Here is a 15221-nt window from a genome sequence, read left to right as displayed (position 1 = left end):
CAGGGAGTACTGAGTCAATGTGCAGGGGTACCAGGTAATTACATGGCTATATACAGGGAGTACTGAGTCAATGTGCAGGGGTACCAGATAATTACATGGTTAAATACAGGGAGTACTGAGTCAATGTGCAGGGGTACCAGGTAATTACATGGTTATATACAGGGAGTACTGAGTCAATGTGCAGGGGTACCAGGTAATTACATGGCTATATACAGGAAGTACTGAGTCAATGTGCAGGGGTACCAGGTAATTACATGTCTATATACAGGGAGGCAATGTGCAGGGGTACCAGGTAATTACATGGCTATATACAGGGAGTACTGAGTCAATGTGCAGGGGTACCAGGTAATTACATGTCTATATACAGGGAGTCAATGTGCAGGGGTACCAGGTAATTACATGGCTATATACAGGGAGTACTGAGTCAATGTGCAGGGGTACCAGGTAATTACATGGCTATATACAGGGAGTACTGAGTCAATGTGCAGGGGTACCAGATAATTACATGGTTAAATACAGGGAGTACTGAGTCAATGTGCAGGGGTACCAGGTAATTACATGTCTATATACAGGGAGTCAATGTGCAGGGGTACCAGGTAATTACATGGCTATATACAGGGAGTACTGAGTCAATGTGCAGGGGTACCAGGTAATTACATGGCTATATACAGGGAGTACTGAGTCAATGTGCAGGGGTACCAGGTAATTACATGGTTATATACAGGGAGTACTGAGTCAATGTGCAGGGGTACCAGGTAATTACATGGTTATATACAGGGAGTACTGAGTCAATGTGCAGGGGTACCAGGTAATTACATGGTTTTATACAGGGAGTACTGAGTCAATGTGCAGGGGTACCAGGTAATTACATGGCTATATACAGGAAGTACTGAGTCAATGTGCAGGGGTACCAGGTAATTACATGGCTATATACAGGAAGTACTGAGTCAATGTGCAGGGGTACCAGGTAATTACATGGCTATATACAGGAAGTACTGAGTCAATGTGCAGGGGTACCAGGTAATTACATGGCTATATACAGGGAGTACTGAGTCAATGTGCAGGGGTACCAGGTAATTACATGGCTATATACAGGAAGTACTGAGTCAATGTGCAGGGGTACCAGGTAATTACATGGTTATATACAGGGAGTACTGAGTCAATGTGCAATGGTACCAGGTAATTACATGGCTATATACAGGAAGTACTGAGTCAATGTGCAGGGGTACCAGGTAATTACATGGCTATATACAGGGAGTACTGAGTCAATGTGCAGGGGTACCAGATAATTACATGGTTAAATACAGGGAGTACTGAGTCAATGTGCAGGGGTACCAGGTAATTACATGTCTATATACAGGAGTCAATGTGCAGGGGTACCAGGTAATTACATGGCTATATACAGGGAGTACTGAGTCAATGTGCAGGGGTACCAGGTAATTACATGGCTATATACAGGGAGTACTGAGTCAATGTGCAGGGGTACCAGATAATTACATGGTTAAATACAGGGAGTACTGAGTCAATGTGCAGGGGTACCAGGTAATTACATGTCTATATACAGGGAGTCAATGTGCAGGGGTACCAGGTAATTACATGGCTATATACAGGGAGTACTGAGTCAATGTGCAGGGGTACCAGGTAATTACATGGCTATATACAGGGAGTACTGAGTCAATGTGCAGGGTACCAGGTAATTACATGGTTATATACAGGAGTACTGAGTCAATGTGCAGGGGTACCAGGTAATTACATGGCTATATACAGGGAGTACTGAGTCAATGTGCAGGGGTACCAGGTAATTACATGGTTTTATACAGGGAGTACTGAGTCAATGTGCAGGGGTACCAGGTAATTACATGGCTATATACAGGAAGTACTGAGTCAATGTGCAGGGGTACCAGGTAATTACATGGCTATATACAGGAGTACTGAGTCAATGTGCAGGGGTACCAGGTAATTACATGGCTATATACAGGAAGTACTGAGTCAATGTGCAGGGGTACCAGGTAATTACATGGCTATATACAGGGAGTACTGAGTCAATGTGCAGGGGTACCAGGTAATTACATGGCTATATACAGGAAGTACTGAGTCAATGTGCAGGGGTACCAGGTAATTACATGGTTATATACAGGGAGTACTGAGTCAATGTGCAGGGGTACCAGGTAATTACATGGTTATATACAGGGAGTACTGAGTCAATGTGCAGGGGTACCAGGTAATTACATGGCTATATACATACAGGAAGTACTGAGTCAATGTGCAGGGGTACCAGGTAATTACATGGCTATATACAGGAAGTACTGAGTCAATGTGCAGGGGTACCAGGTAATTACATGGCTATATACAGGAAGTACTGAGTCAATGTGCAGGGGTACCAGGTAATTACATGGCTATATACAGGGAGTACTGAGTCAATGTGCAGGGGTACCAGGTAATTACATGGCTATATACAGGAAGTACTGAGTCAATGTGCAGGGGTACCAGGTAATTACATGGTTATATACAGGGAGTACTGAGTCAATGTGCAATGGTACCAGGTAATTACATGGCTATATACAGGAAGTACTGAGTCAATGTGCAGGGGTACCAGGTAATTACATGGTTATATACAGGGAGTACTGAGTCAATGTGCAGGGGTACCAGGTAATTACATGGTTATATACAGGGAGTACTGAGTCAATGTGCAGGGGTACCAGGTAATTACATGGTTATATACAGGGAGTACTGAGTCAATGTGCAGGGGTACCAGGTAATTACATGGTTATATACAGGAGTACTGAGTCAATGTGCAGGGGTACCAGGTAATTACATGGTTATATACAGGAGTACTGAGTCAATGTGCAGGGGTACCAGGTAATTACATGGTTATATACAGGGAGTACTGAGTCAATGTGCAGGGGTACCAGGTAATTACATGGCTATATACAGGGAGTACTGAGTCAATGTGCAGGGGTACCAGGTAATTACATGGTTATATACAGGGAGTACTGAGTCAATGTGCAGGGGTACCAGGTAATTACATGGTTATATACAGGAGTACTGAGTCAATGTGCAGGGGTACCAGGTAATTACATGGTTATATACAGGGAGTACTGAGTCAATGTGCAGGGGTACCAGGTAATTACATGGATATACAGGGAGTACTGAGTCAATGTGCAGGGCTACCAGGTAATTACATGGTTATATACAGGAGTACTGAGTCAATGTGCAGGGGTACCAGGTAATTACATGGTTATATACAGGTAGTACTGAGTCAATGTGCAGGGGTACCAGGTAATTACATGGTTATATACAGGAGTACTGAGTCAATGTGCAGGGGTACCAGGTAATTACATGGTTATATACAGGAGTACTGAGTCAATGTGCAGGGGTACCAGGTAATTACATGGCTATATACAGGAGTACTGAGTCAATGTGCAGGGGTACCAGGTAATTACATGGCTATATACAGGGAGTACTGAGTCAATGTGCAGGGGTACCAGGTAATTACATGGCTATATACAGGAGTACTGAGTCAATGTGCAGGGTACCAGGTAATTACATGGCTATATACAGGAGTACTGAGTCAATGTGCAGGGGTACCAGGTAATTACATGGCTATATACAGGAGTACTGAGTCAATGTGCAGGGGTACCAGGTAATTACATGGCTATATACAGGAAGTACTGAGTCAATGTGCAGGGGTACCAGGTAATTACATGGTTATATACAGGAGTACTGAGTCAATGTGCAATGGTACCAGGTAATTACATGGCTATATACAGGAAGTACTGAGTCAATGTGCAGGGGTACCAGGTAATTACATGGCTATATACAGGAGTACTGAGTCAATGTGCAGGGGTACCAGGTAATTACATGTCTATATACAGGGAGTCAATGTGCAGGGGTACCAGGTAATTACATGGCTATATACAGGGAGTACTGAGTCAATGTGCAGGGGTACCAGGTAATTACATGGCTATATACAGGAGTATATGTGCAGGGGTACCAGGTAATTACATGGCTATATACAGGAGTACTGAGTCAATGTGCAGGGGTACCAGGTAATTACATGGCTATATACAGGGAGTACTGAATCAATGTGCAGGGGTACCAGGTAATTACATGGCTATATACAGGAAGTACTGAGTCAATGTGCAGGGGTACCAGGTAATTACATGGCTATATACAGGGTGTACTGAGTCAATATGCAGGGGTACCAGGTAATTACATGGCTATATACAGGAAGTACTGAGTCAATGTGCAGGGGTACCAGGTAATTACATGGTTATATACAGGGAGTACTGAGTCAATGTGCAGGGGTACCAGGTAATTACATGGCTATATACAGGGAGTACTGAGTCAATGTGCAGGGGTACCAGGTAATTACATGGTTATATACAGGAGTACTGAGTCAATGTGCAGGGGTACCAGGTAATTACATGGTTATATACAGGAGTACTGAGTCAATGTGCAGGGGTACCAGGTAATTACATGGTTATATACAGGGAGTACTGAGTCAATGTGCAGGGGTACCAGGTAATTACATGGATATACAGGGAGTACTGAGTCAATGTGCAGGGCTACCAGGTAATTACATGGTTATATACAGGGAGTACTGAGTCAATGTGCAGGGGTACCAGGTAATTACATGGTTATATACAGGGAGTACTGAGTCAATGTGCAGGGGTACCAGGTAATTACATGGTTATATACAGGAGTACTGAGTCAATGTGCAGGGGTACCAGGTAATTACATGGTTATATACAGGGAGTACTGAGTCAATGTGCAGGGGTACCAGGTAATTACATGGCTATATACAGGAGTACTGAGTCAATGTGCAGGGGTACCAGGTAATTACATGGCTATATACAGGGAGTACTGAGTCAATGTGCAGGGGTACCAGGTAATTACATGGCTATATACAGGGAGTACTGAGTCAATGTGCAGGGGTACCAGGTAATTACATGGCTATATACAGGGAGTACTGAGTCAATGTGCAGGGGTACCAGGTAATTACATGGCTATATACAGGGAGTACTGAGTCAATGTGCAGGGGTACCAGGTAATTACATGGCTATATACAGGAAGTACTGAGTCAATGTGCAGGGGTACCAGGTAATTACATGGTTATATACAGGGAGTACTGAGTCAATGTGCAATGGTACCAGGTAATTACATGGCTATATACAGGAAGTACTGAGTCAATGTGCAGGGGTACCAGGTAATTACATGGCTATATACAGGGAGTACTGAGTCAATGTGCAGGGGTACCAGGTAATTACATGTCTATATACAGGGAGTCAATGTGCAGGGGTACCAGGTAATTACATGGCTATATACAGGGAGTACTGAGTCAATGTGCAGGGGTACCAGGTAATTACATGGCTATATACAGGGAGTATATGTGCAGGGGTACCAGGTAATTACATGGCTATATACAGGGAGTACTGAGTCAATGTGCAGGGGTACCAGGTAATTACATGGCTATATACAGGGAGTACTGAATCAATGTGCAGGGGTACCAGGTAATTACATGGCTATATACAGGAAGTACTGAGTCAATGTGCAGGGGTACCAGGTAATTACATGGCTATATACAGGGTGTACTGAGTCAATATGCAGGGGTACCAGGTAATTACATGGCTATATACAGGAAGTACTGAGTCAATGTGCAGGGGTACCAGGTAATTACATGCTTATATACAGGGAGTACTGAGTCAATGTGCAGTGGTACCAGGTAATTACATGGCTATATACAGGAAGTACTGAGTCAATGTGCAGGGGTACCAAGTAATTACATGGCTATATACAGGGTGTACTGAGTCAATATGCAGGGGTACCAGGTAATTACATGGCTATATACAGGAGTACTGAGTCAATGTGCAGGGGTACCAGGTAATTACATGTCTATATACAGGAGTCAATGTGCAGGGGTACCAGGTAATTACATGGCTATATACAGGGAGTACTGAGTCAATGTGCAGGGGTACCAGGTAATTACATGGTTATATACAGGGAGTATATGTGCAGGGGTACCAGGTAATTACATGGCTATATACAGGAGTACTGAGTCAATGTGCAGGGGTACCAGGTAATTACATGGCTATATACAGGAGTACTGAATCAATGTGCAGGGGTACCAGGTAATTACATGGCTATATACAGGAAGTACTGAGTCAATGTGCAGGGGTACCAGGTAATTACATGGCTATATACAGGGTGTACTGAGTCAATATGCAGGGGTACCAGGTAATTACATGGCTATATACAGGAAGTACTGAGTCAATGTGCAGGGGTACCAGGTAATTACATGGTTATATACAGGGAGTACTGAGTCAATGTGCAGGGGTACCAGGTAATTACATGGCTATATACAGGAGTACTGAGTCAATGTGCAGGGGTACCAGGTAATTACATGGCTATATACAGGAGTAATGAGTCAATGTGCAGGGGTACCAGGTAATTACATGGCTATATACAGGAAGTACTGAGTCAATGTGCAGGGGTACCATGTAATTACATGGTTATATACAGGAGTACTGAGTCCATGTGCAATTGTACCAGGTAATTACATGGCTATATACAGGAAGTACTGAGTCAATGTGCAGGGGTACCAGGTAATTACATGGCTATATACAGGAAGTACTGAGTCAATGTGCAGGGGTACCAGGTAATTACATTGCTATATACAGGGAGTACTGAGTCAATGTGCAGGGGTACCAGGTAATTACATGTCTATATACAGGGAGGCAATGTGCAGGGGTACCAGGTAATTACATGGCTATATACAGGGAGTACTGAGTCAATGTGCAGGGGTACCAGGTAATTACATGTCTATATACAGGGAGTCAATGTGCAGGGGTACCAGGTAATTACATGGCTATATACAGGGAGTACTGAGTCAATGTGCAGGGGTACCAGGTAATTACATGGCTATATACAGGGAGTACTGAGTCAATGTGCAGGGGTACCAGATAATTACATGGTTAAATACAGGGAGTACTGAGTCAATGTGCAGGGGTACCAGGTAATTACATGGTTATATACAGGGAGTACTGAGTCAATGTGCAGGGGTACCAGGTAATTACATGGCTATATACAGGAAGTACTGAGTCAATGTGCAGGGGTACCAGGTAATTACATGTCTATATACAGGGAGGCAATGTGCAGGGGTACCAGGTAATTACATGGCTATATACAGGGAGTACTGAGTCAATGTGCAGGGGTACCAGGTAATTACATGTCTATATACAGGGAGTCAATGTGCAGGGGTACCAGGTAATTACATGGCTATATACAGGAGTACTGAGTCAATGTGCAGGGGTACCAGGTAATTACATGGCTATATACAGGAGTACTGAGTCAATGTGCAGGGGTACCAGATAATTACATGGTTAAATACAGGGAGTACTGAGTCAATGTGCAGGGGTACCAGGTAATTACATGTCTATATACAGGAGTCAATGTGCAGGGGTACCAGGTAATTACATGGCTATATACAGGGAGTACTGAGTCAATGTGCAGGGGTACCAGGTAATTACATGGCTATATACAGGAGTACTGAGTCAATGTGCAGGGGTACCAGGTAATTACATGGTTATATACAGGGAGTACTGAGTCAATGTGCAGGGGTACCAGGTAATTACATGGTTATATACAGGAGTACTGAGTCAATGTGCAGGGGTACCAGGTAATTACATGGTTATATACAGGGAGTACTGAGTCAATGTGCAGGGGTACCAGGTAATTACATGGTTATATACAGGGAGTACTGAGTCAATGTGCAGGGGTACCAGGTAATTACATGGCTATATACAGGGAGTACTGAGTCAATGTGCAGGGGTACCAGGTAATTACATGGCTATATACAGGGAGTACTGAGTCAATGTGCAGGGGTACCAGGTAATTACATGGCTATATACAGGGAGTACTGAGTCAATGTGCAGGGGTACCAGGTAATTACATGGCTATATACAGGGAGTACTGAGTCAATGTGCAGGGGTACCAGGTAATTACATGGCTATATACAGGGAGTACTGAGTCAATGTGCAGGGGTACCAGGTAATTACATGGCTATATACAGGAAGTACTGAGTCAATGTGCAGGGGTACCAGGTAATTACATGGTTATATACAGGGAGTACTGAGTCAATGTGCAATGGTACCAGGTAATTACATGGCTATATACAGGAAGTACTGAGTCAATGTGCAGGGGTACCAGGTAATTACATGGCTATATACAGGAGTACTGAGTCAATGTGCAGGGGTACCAGGTAATTACATGTCTATATACAGGAGTCAATGTGCAGGGGTACCAGGTAATTACATGGCTATATACAGGAGTACTGAGTCAATGTGCAGGGGTACCAGGTAATTACATGGCTATATACAGGAGTATATGTGCAGGGGTACCAGGTAATTACATGGCTATATACAGGGAGTACTGAGTCAATGTGCAGGGGTACCAGGTAATTACATGGCTATATACAGGGAGTACTGAATCAATGTGCAGGGGTACCAGGTAATTACATGGCTATATACAGGAAGTACTGAGTCAATGTGCAGGGGTACCAGGTAATTACATGGCTATATACAGGGTGTACTGAGTCAATATGCAGGGGTACCAGGTAATTACATGGCTATATACAGGAAGTACTGAGTCAATGTGCAGGGGTACCAGGTAATTACATGCTTATATACAGGGAGTACTGAGTCAATGTGCAGTGGTACCAGGTAATTACATGGCTATATACAGGAAGTACTGAGTCAATGTGCAGGGTACCAAGTAATTACATGGCTATATACAGGGTGTACTGAGTCAATATGCAGGGGTACCAGGTAATTACATGGCTATATACAGGGAGTACTGAGTCAATGTGCAGGGGTACCAGGTAATTACATGTCTATATACAGGAGTCAATGTGCAGGGGTACCAGGTAATTACATGGCTATATACAGGAGTACTGAGTCAATGTGCAGGGGTACCAGGTAATTACATGGTTATATACAGGAGTATATGTGCAGGGGTACCAGGTAATTACATGGCTATATACAGGGAGTACTGAGTCAATGTGCAGGGGTACCAGGTAATTACATGGCTATATACAGGAGTACTGAATCAATGTGCAGGGGTACCAGGTAATTACATGGCTATATACAGGAAGTACTGAGTCAATGTGCAGGGGTACCAGGTAATTACATGGCTATATACAGGGTGTACTGAGTCAATATGCAGGGGTACCAGGTAATTACATGGCTATATACAGGAAGTACTGAGTCAATGTGCAGGGGTACCAGGTAATTACATGGTTATATACAGGGAGTACTGAGTCAATGTGCAGGGGTACCAGGTAATTACATGGCTATATACAGGGAGTACTGAGTCAATGTGCAGGGGTACCAGGTAATTACATGGCTATATACAGGGAGTAATGAGTCAATGTGCAGGGGTACCAGGTAATTACATGGCTATATACAGGAAGTACTGAGTCAATGTGCAGGGGTACCATGTAATTACATGGTTATATACAGGGAGTACTGAGTCCATGTGCAATTGTACCAGGTAATTACATGGCTATATACAGGAAGTACTGAGTCAATGTGCAGGGGTACCAGGTAATTACATGGCTATATACAGGAAGTACTGAGTCAATGTGCAGGGGTACCAGGTAATTACATTGCTATATACAGGAGTACTGAGTCAATGTGCAGGGGTACCAGGTAATTACATGTCTATATACAGGAGGCAATGTGCAGGGGTACCAGGTAATTACATGGCTATATACAGGGAGTACTGAGTCAATGTGCAGGGGTACCAGGTAATTACATGTCTATATACAGGGAGTCAATGTGCAGGGGTACCAGGTAATTACATGGCTATATACAGGGAGTACTGAGTCAATGTGCAGGGGTACCAGGTAATTACATGGCTATATACAGGAGTACTGAGTCAATGTGCAGGGGTACCAGATAATTACATGGTTAAATACAGGGAGTACTGAGTCAATGTGCAGGGGTACCAGGTAATTACATGGTTATATACAGGAGTACTGAGTCAATGTGCAGGGGTACCAGGTAATTACATGGCTATATACAGGAAGTACTGAGTCAATGTGCAGGGGTACCAGGTAATTACATGTCTATATACAGGGAGGCAATGTGCAGGGGTACCAGGTAATTACATGGCTATATACAGGGAGTACTGAGTCAATGTGCAGGGGTACCAGGTAATTACATGTCTATATACAGGGAGTCAATGTGCAGGGGTACCAGGTAATTACATGGCTATATACAGGGAGTACTGAGTCAATGTGCAGGGGTACCAGGTAATTACATGGCTATATACAGGGAGTACTGAGTCAATGTGCAGGGGTACCAGATAATTACATGGTTAAATACAGGGAGTACTGAGTCAATGTGCAGGGGTACCAGGTAATTACATGTCTATATACAGGGAGTCAATGTGCAGGGGTACCAGGTAATTACATGGCTATATACAGGGAGTACTGAGTCAATGTGCAGGGGTACCAGGTAATTACATGGCTATATACAGGGAGTACTGAGTCAATGTGCAGGGGTACCAGGTAATTACATGGTTATATACAGGGAGTACTGAGTCAATGTGCAGGGGTACCAGGTAATTACATGGCTATATACAGGGAGTACTGAGTCAATGTGCAGGGGTACCAGGTAATTACATGGTTTTATACAGGGAGTACTGAGTCAATGTGCAGGGGTACCAGGTAATTACATGGCTATATACAGGAAGTACTGAGTCAATGTGCAGGGGTACCAGGTAATTACATGGCTATATACAGGAAGTACTGAGTCAATGTGCAGGGGTACCAGGTAATTACATGGCTATATACAGGAAGTACTGAGTCAATGTGCAGGGGTACCAGGTAATTACATGGCTATATACAGGGAGTACTGAGTCAATGTGCAGGGGTACCAGGTAATTACATGGCTATATACAGGAAGTACTGAGTCAATGTGCAGGGGTACCAGGTAATTACATGGTTATATACAGGAGTACTGAGTCAATGTGCAATGGTACCAGGTAATTACATGGCTATATACAGGAAGTACTGAGTCAATGTGCAGGGGTACCAGGTAATTACATGGCTATATACAGGGAGTACTGAGTCAATGTGCAGGGGTACCAGGTAATTACATGTCTATATACAGGAGTCAATGTGCAGGGGTACCAGGTAATTACATGGCTATATACAGGAGTACTGAGTCAATGTGCAGGGGTACCAGGTAATTACATGCTATGGCTATATACAGGAGTACTGAGTCAATGTGCAGGGGTACCAGATAATTACATGGTTAAATACAGGGAGTACTGAGTCAATGTGCAGGGGTACCAGGTAATTACATGGTTATATACAGGAGTACTGAGTCAATGTGCAGGGGTACCAGGTAATTACATGGCTATATACAGGAAGTACTGAGTCAATGTGCAGGGGTACCAGGTAATTACATGTCTATATACAGGAGGCAATGTGCAGGGGTACCAGGTAATTACATGGCTATATACAGGAGTACTGAGTCAATGTGCAGGGGTACCAGGTAATTACATGTCTATATACAGGAGTCAATGTGCAGGGGTACCAGGTAATTACATGGCTATATACAGGGAGTACTGAGTCAATGTGCAGGGGTACCAGGTAATTACATGGCTATATACAGGAGTACTGAGTCAATGTGCAGGGGTACCAGATAATTACATGGTTAAATACAGGGAGTACTGAGTCAATGTGCAGGGGTACCAGGTAATTACATGTCTATATACAGGGAGTCAATGTGCAGGGGTACCAGGTAATTACATGGCTATATACAGGGAGTACTGAGTCAATGTGCAGGGGTACCAGGTAATTACATGGCTATATACAGGGAGTACTGAGTCAATGTGCAGGGGTACCAGGTAATTACATGGTTATATACAGGGAGTACTGAGTCAATGTGCAGGGGTACCAGGTAATTACATGGCTATATACAGGGAGTACTGAGTCAATGTGCAGGGGTACCAGGTAATTACATGGTTTTATACAGGGAGTACTGAGTCAATGTGCAGGGGTACCAGGTAATTACATGGCTATATACAGGAAGTACTGAGTCAATGTGCAGGGGTACCAGGTAATTACATGGCTATATACAGGAAGTACTGAGTCAATGTGCAGGGGTACCAGGTAATTACATGGCTATATACAGGAAGTACTGAGTCAATGTGCAGGGGTACCAGGTAATTACATGGCTATATACAGGAGTACTGAGTCAATGTGCAGGGGTACCAGGTAATTACATGGCTATATACAGGAAGTACTGAGTCAATGTGCAGGGGTACCAGGTAATTACATGGTTATATACAGGGAGTACTGAGTCAATGTGCAATGGTACCAGGTAATTACATGGCTATATACAGGAAGTACTGAGTCAATGTGCAGGGGTACCAGGTAATTACATGGCTATATACAGGAAGTACTGAGTCAATGTGCAGGGGTACCAGGTAATTACATGGCTATATACAGGTAGTACTGAGTCAATGTGCAGGGGTACCAGGTAATTACATGGTTATATACAGGAAGTACTCAGTCAATGTGCAGGGGTACCAGGTAATTACATGGCTATATACAGGGAGTACTGAGTCAATGTGCAGGGGTACCAGGTAATTACATGGCTATATACAGGGAGTACTGAGTCAATGTGCAGGGGTACCAGGTAATTACATGGCTATATACAGGGAGTACTGAGTCAATGTGCAGGGGTACCAGATAATTACATGGTTAAATACAGGGAGTACTGAGTCAATGTGCAGGGGTACCAGGTAATTACATGTCTATATACAGGGAGTCAATGTGCAGGGGTACCAGGTAATTACATGGCTATATACAGGGAGTACTGAGTCAATGTGCAAGGGTACCAGGTAATTACATGGTTATATACAGGGAGTACTGAGTCAATGTGCAGGGGTACCAGGTAATTACATGGTTATATACAGGGAGTACTGAGTCAATGTGCAGGGGTACCAGGTAATTACATGGCTATATACAGGAAGTACTGAGTCAATGTGCAGGGGTACCAGGTAATTACATGGTTATATACAGGAGTACTGAGTCAATGTGCAATGGTACCAGGTAATTACATGGCTATATACAGGAAGTACTGAGTCAATGTGCAGGGGTACCAGGTAATTACATGGCTATATACAGGGAGTACTGAGTCAATGTGCAGGGGTACCAGGTAATTACATGTCTATATACAGGGAGTCAATGTGCAGGGGTACCAGGTAATTGCATGGTTTTATACAGGGGGTACTGAGTCAATGTGCAGGGGTACCAGGTAATTACATGGCTATATACAGGGAGTATATGTGCAGGGGTACCAGGTAATTACATGGCTATATACAGGGAGTACTGAGTCAATGTGCAGGGGTACCAGGTAATTACATGGCTATATACAGGGAGTACTGAATCAATGTGCAGGGGTACCAGGTAATTACATGGCTATATACAGGAAGTACTGAGTCAATGTGCAGGGGTACCAGGTAATTACATGGTTATATACAGGGAGTACTGAGTCAATGTGCAGGGGTACCAGGTAATTACATGGCTATATACAGGAAGTACTGAGTCAATGTGCAGGGGTACCAGGTAATTACATGGCTATATACAGGGTGTACTGAGTCAATGTGCAGGGGTACCAGGTAATTACATGTCTAAATACAGGGAGTCAATGTGCAGGGGTACCAGGTTATTACATGTCTATATACAGGGAGTCAATGTGCAGGGGTACCAGGTAATTACATGTCTATATACAGGGAGTCAATGTGCAGGGTTACCAGGTAATTACATGGCTATATACAGGGAGTACTGAGTCAATGTGCAGGGGTACCATGTAATTACATGTCTATATACAGGGAGTCAATGTGCAGGGGTACCAGGTAATTACATGGCTATATACAGGGAGTACTGAGTCAATGTGCAGGGGTACCAGGTAATTACATGGCTATATACAGGGAGTACTGAGTCAATGTGCAGGGGTACCAGGTAATTACATGGTTATATACAGGAAGTACTGAGTCAATGTGCAGGGGTACCAGGTAATTACATGGCTATATACAGGAAGTACTGAGTCAATGTGCAGGGGTACCAGGTAATTACATGGTTATATACAGGGAGTACTGACTCAATGTGCAGGGGTACCAGGTAATTACATGGTTATATACAGGGAGTACTGAGTCAATGTGCAGGGGTACCAGGTAATTGCATGGCTATATACAAGAAGTACCAGCACTGAGTCAATATGCACGGGTATGAGGTAATAACATGGCTATATACAGGGAGTACAACTACCTAGTCAACGTGCAGGGGTCTGAGGTACACTCCATGACCAAAAGTTTTTTTTTGTCACATGCAAATACATGCAGTATTGGGAAAGAGGTAGCTGTTTGGGCTAAATTATAGGTGGGCTATGTACAGGTGCAGTAATCTGTGAGCTGCTCTGACAGTTTGGTGCTTAAAGCTAGTGAGGGAGATAAGTGTTTCCAGTTTCAGAGATTTTTGTAGTTCGTTCCAGTCATTGGCAGCAGAGAACTGGAAGGAGAGGCGACCAAAGAAAGAATTGGTTTTGGGGATGACTAGAGAGATATACCTGCTGGAGCGTGTGCTACAGGTGGATATGCTATGGTGACCAGCGAGCTGAGATAAGGGGGTGACTTTACCTAGCAGGGTCTTGTAGATGACATGGAGCCAGTGGGTTTGGCGACGAGTATGAAGCGAGGGCCAGCCAACGAGAGCGTACAGGTTGCAATGGTGGGTAGTATATGGGGTTTTGGTGACAAAACGGATTGCACTGTGATAGACTGCATCCAATTTGTTGAGTAGGGTATTGGAGGCTATTTTGTAAATGACATCGCCAAAGTCGAGGATTGGTAGGATGGTCAGTTTTACAAGGGTATGTTTGGCAGCATGAGTGAAGGATGCTTTGTTGCGAAATAGGAAGCCAATTCTAGATTTAACTTTGGATTGGAGATGTTTGATATGGGTCTGGAAGGAGAGTTTCTTTTTTTTATTGTGTTATTGACTGTACGCTTGTTTATTCCATGTGTAACTCTGTGTTGTTGTTTGTGTCGCACTGATTTGCTTTATCCTGACCAGGTCGCAGTTGTTAATGAGATCTTGTGAGATCAAGCCTACCTGGTTAAATAAAGGTGAAATAAAAAAATTGACA

This window comes from Oncorhynchus gorbuscha, linkage group LG20, assembly GCF_021184085.1.
Source record: "Oncorhynchus gorbuscha isolate QuinsamMale2020 ecotype Even-year linkage group LG20, OgorEven_v1.0, whole genome shotgun sequence".
Taxonomy (NCBI): Eukaryota; Metazoa; Chordata; class Actinopteri; order Salmoniformes; family Salmonidae; genus Oncorhynchus; species Oncorhynchus gorbuscha.
Note: the sequence above shows the minus strand (reverse complement) of the source record.